Source organism: Palaemon carinicauda, chromosome 39, assembly GCF_036898095.1.
Source record: "Palaemon carinicauda isolate YSFRI2023 chromosome 39, ASM3689809v2, whole genome shotgun sequence".
In the NCBI taxonomy this organism is placed as follows: domain Eukaryota; kingdom Metazoa; phylum Arthropoda; class Malacostraca; order Decapoda; family Palaemonidae; genus Palaemon; species Palaemon carinicauda.
In genome coordinates, this window is record NC_090763.1 from 52,185,296 (window position 1) to 52,190,295 (window position 5,000).

Consider the following 5,000-nt stretch of genomic DNA (forward strand, 5'->3'; position numbering starts at 1 on the left):
TTTCATTAGCAGAGCTACAACCCTAGTTGGAAAAACAGGATACTATAAGCCCAAGGGCTCTAGTAGGAAAAAATTGTCCAGTGAGGAAAAGAAATAAAGGTGACTGGTTTCAGTTTCGGTTCCATCAGAATAGATGCTCAGCAGAACGTCAGTCCGGCAAGCCCAACCCCCCGCTGTGGTGCCCAACCACAGCAGTGGCCTCCCCAGTAAACAGCCTAAACTCATGGTCCCGGGCGGGGATCGATCTGCTGCCACGCGAATGCTAGGCAAACCCGTTACCACTGTACTAGCTAGGAGGCTAGGAAATAAATAAATAAATAAACTATATGAGAAGTAATGAACAATTAAAATAAAATCCTTTACTAACAGTAACAGCATTAAAACAGATCTTTCATATATAAACTATAAAAAGAAACTCTGTCAGCCTGTTCAATATAAAAACAATTGCTGCAAGTTTGAACTTTTGAAGTTCTACCGATTCAACTACCTGATTAGGAAGATCATTCTACATCTTGGCCATAGCTGGAATAAAACTTCTGGAATACTGTGTAGTATTGAGCCTCATAATGGAGAAGCTTGACTATTAGAATTAACTGTATACCTAGTATTACGAACAATGTGGTACTGTCCGAGATCTAAATGCAAAGGATGGTCGGAATTATGAAAAATCTATTGCAGCATATATAATGAACTAATTAAACGACGGTGCCAGAGATTAATATCTAGATCAGGAACAACAAATTTAATAGACCGTACATTCCTGTCCAACAAATTAAGATGAGAATCAGCAGCCGAAAACCAAACAGGGGAACAATACTCGAAACAAGGTAGAATGAAAGAATTAAAGTACTTTTTCAGAATAGATTGACCAACAAAAATCTTACAAGACTTTCTCTATAAGCCAAGCTTTTTAGTACAATTGAAGACACAGACCTAATGTGTTTATCAAAAGTAAACTAAAAGTTTAAAGAGTCCTACAGAGGTTAAGAAACATTATCAATGCTGAGATCTGGATGTTTAGGAGCAACTGTCCTTAACCTACTTACAATCATACTTTGATTTTTGTTAGGATTCAACTTTATGCCCAATAATTTGCACCATGCACTAATTTTATCTAGATCTCTGTTAAGGGATTCAGCAACCCCAGATCTACATTCTGGAGGTGGAATTGATGCAAAGAGAGTAGCATCATATGCAACTAGAATGTTTTCTAGGCCAAATCACATATCTTGTTTATATAATTTAGTATGAAAAGTAGTGGGCCAAGAACACTACCAAGGATTAAGAAAGTTTGGATGCGTTTGTGGGTTATGTATCTTCTACAGTATACACGGTGTTTGACAGGAAAAATTAACTAGTGTTCCCTTAAGAGCGGTTTTATCAAAATCTTGAAAAACCTGTGAATAGAGAACTGGATCCGTTGGTTGATTATTAAAATACTTTAAAATATGAATTTGCAGAAAAAAAAAAATAAAAAAAACTACCGAAAGACTGAACTGCGCATGCCCTCATGTGGCTTACAGAGTCGCTTCTAACTTTTCTCACCAGATGTCACTTAAGTTTAAACATTTGTAAGCCGTCCCGTTTAAGAATGCTCTCTACTAACGCAGGTCCTTATGCAATTTTTCCTTCCTAATGTGATATAGTGAACGACCTCTCTCCTATTAAAAAGTCTCTTTTTGCATGTTTAAACCACGCCAGATGTTCCCTATCAACAAATTCCATGGTCCCTTTGATTTCAAGACCCCTCATATTGTCCAGAAGGACAAAGAGATTTGTTGCGTTGCAGAAAGGGCAGTAGTAAAGGACTGCCAAGAAACAGGTGGGTATATTATTTGTATCTATGTAACTATGACCTTTCAGGTAGTACAAAGTAGCAGTCCCCTAAGCACCTGGCATACCTAATAAGACGGTGAATCCCTTTTGCCTGTTACGTAATAGCTTGCTTGAAGCCATAGTAATTTTTACGTTAGGAAAAACAAGTAAGTTTAGTCGAATCACCTTTGTCTTTCGACGTTTTTTATATTTACTCCGACGTATTTTTCTTTCCAACATGTTATACAAGGAAATCAATATCTTGTTTTCTGTCCGTTTATTAACATTATTTTGATTGTTAATACGAACAAAAATTGTTTTTTGATGCTCTTAGATAGTTTTAATTATGTTTATTTGTCTTTTTTTGTAGATTTATTTATTTGGTTGAAATGAAATCTGTTACATAAATTATAAAAAATAATGAAACATTTTCTCTGGATAGATTATTAAGAAATACTTTTTAATATGTTTTTTTTTTTTGCAGTTGACGTAGTAAAAATGTCCTTCTCTGAAGCAAATTTCCAATTAAGAATTACGCCTATATTTTAAAATGGCTACATATATATATATATATATATATATATATATATATATATATATATATATATATATATATATATATATATATATATATATATATATATATATATATATATATATATATATATACACACACACACATACACACACACACACACACACACACATATATATATATATATATATATATATATATATATATATATATATATATATATATGTATATACATAGGTAGATAGAGAGATAGATAGATAGATAGATAATTAAATAGACATTGTCAATGTAAAGATCTATAAGTTGAAGGGTTACTCTCCACGGTCTACTTGTAAGCATACACACACACACACACACCTATATATATATATATATATATATATATATATATATATATATATATATATATATATATATATATATATATATATATATTATCATCATCAGCCATTATCAGTCCCCTACAGAATTAAGACCTCAGAAATATTCTTCCACTCGTGTCTGTTTAAGGATTGTCTATGCCAGTTTATAGCAGCAAATTTTCTTATTTCATCAATCCATCGTCTTTTCTAAATTGCTCTGCTCCTTTTGCTATCTCTAAGTACCCATTCTGGTATTCTTAATGTTCATCTATAATCTATCATTCTTATTATATGTCCTGCCCATGTCCATTTCTTTTTTCTTATAGGGTGTGAGAATATCCACTACTTCAGTTTTCTCTGGAATCCATGTTGCTCTTTTTCTGTCTCTTAGTGTTATTTCCATCATTATTTTTTCCATTGCTCTTTATTTTCTAAGGCTTTAGTTAGGCTCCAAGTTTCTGATGCACAGGTTAATACTGGTAGGACCATCTGATTAAAATGAAAAGCATATATATATATATATATATATATATATATATATATATATATATATATATATATATATATATATATATATATATATATATATATTTATATACATATATATATGTATATACATATATTAATATATGTGTGTATATATTATATACATATATATATATATATATATATATATATATATACATGTATATATATTTGGGATTAGGTATAACGGTAAGCTTGTCATTCACTTACTTAATAAAAGGAACATAAATGATAGACAAGCAAAGAGAGAGAGAGAGAGAGAGAGAGAGAGAGAGAGAGAGAGAGAGAGAGAGAGAGAGAGAGAGAGAGAGAGAGAGAGACGCCAAGCAGAGAAAAAATAAGCAGCTCGTTGCTCGTGCTTTCAATGTGACGTGAGACGGACAATGAGAGCTTTTAGTATGCAAGGAGTCTCTCAGAGCGAGAGAGATAAGAAGAGAGATAAAGCCTTTGGGACGACTTGGAGATTGCGGTGACGAGTAAGGGCATCTCTCGTTATGAGAGATGTTCAATAAACCATTTTTGTCGAGTGAATTTAAAAAAAAAAGTTCTGATAAGCAAACGCGCCTCAATTTTACTTTCAGTTTTGAGCGTTCTTTGATAAGCAATGCGATTAACTATTGACAGATAGAAAGATATATTTTTATAGAGTAAATATTCTGTATATAAAAGGATAGATGAATCCAGGCAAGTTTTTTCTTGATAGATCTATTTAGAAAAAATAGTTTGCGTTCGTAATGATGGGAGGAGAATGAAGTAGACCCTTGTACTGGCAGTATAAGTTTCTGTTCAAAAGGCGATGGTAATATTACACATACATATTTGGATGGGGATTCCATTTTACCTGTATATATTAGGAGGCAGTTGTTGAACATGCTGTTCGGTAGTAATCGTTATTGCTGGTGTCTGTGTAAACTGATTAATGCTTATAAAAACTTATATTAACTTCCTTCGTAATGAAGATATATCGAAATGCACCAAGTTTACCATATTATTATTATTATTTTTTTTATTATTATTATTATTATTACTATTATTATTATTATTATTATTATTATTATTATTATTATTATTTTTATTATTATTATTACTTGTTAAGCTACAACTCTGGTTGGAAAAGCAGGATGCTACAAGCCCAGGAACTTCAACAGGGAAAATAGTCCAGTGACGAAAGGAAACAAGAAAATAAGCGAAGTAATAACAATTAAAATAAAATATTTTAAGAACAGTAACAATAATGAAAATAAATATTTCTTATATAAAGTATAGAAACTATAGAAACTTTCATTGTAAAGGATTAAATGTATTATTATTGTGGTCCTCCTTTCTCTCTCTATTCGATAGAATTTAAAGTCTGACTTATTGGGCTGGCGAGTCTCCACTTTTTAAAAAAACGTATACTAAATATTGAACCATTAACATATTGCAGATGCTAACCATGAATGAAATTTTCATAATTATGTCTGCCTGTCGCCAAGTCTTTATTGTAAAACTTTCTATGAAATTTTAATTTTATTTTTCTTAGTTTAGATTTTTACTTTTTTTTTTTTTTTTTTTTTTTTGAATACTTTTCTGTATCGTCATGTCTTTGTGTTACCTATCAACATATATATCCACATATAATCAATCACCAAAACTATTTAATTTTTTTCATATTGTTATTGAATATATGTTTCAAAATAGTCTTATTCATGTTAGTACAAGAAATAAGAAATTGCGACATTTATGTATGTGCTACTGAATTTAGATTTGAAAATAATCCTAGT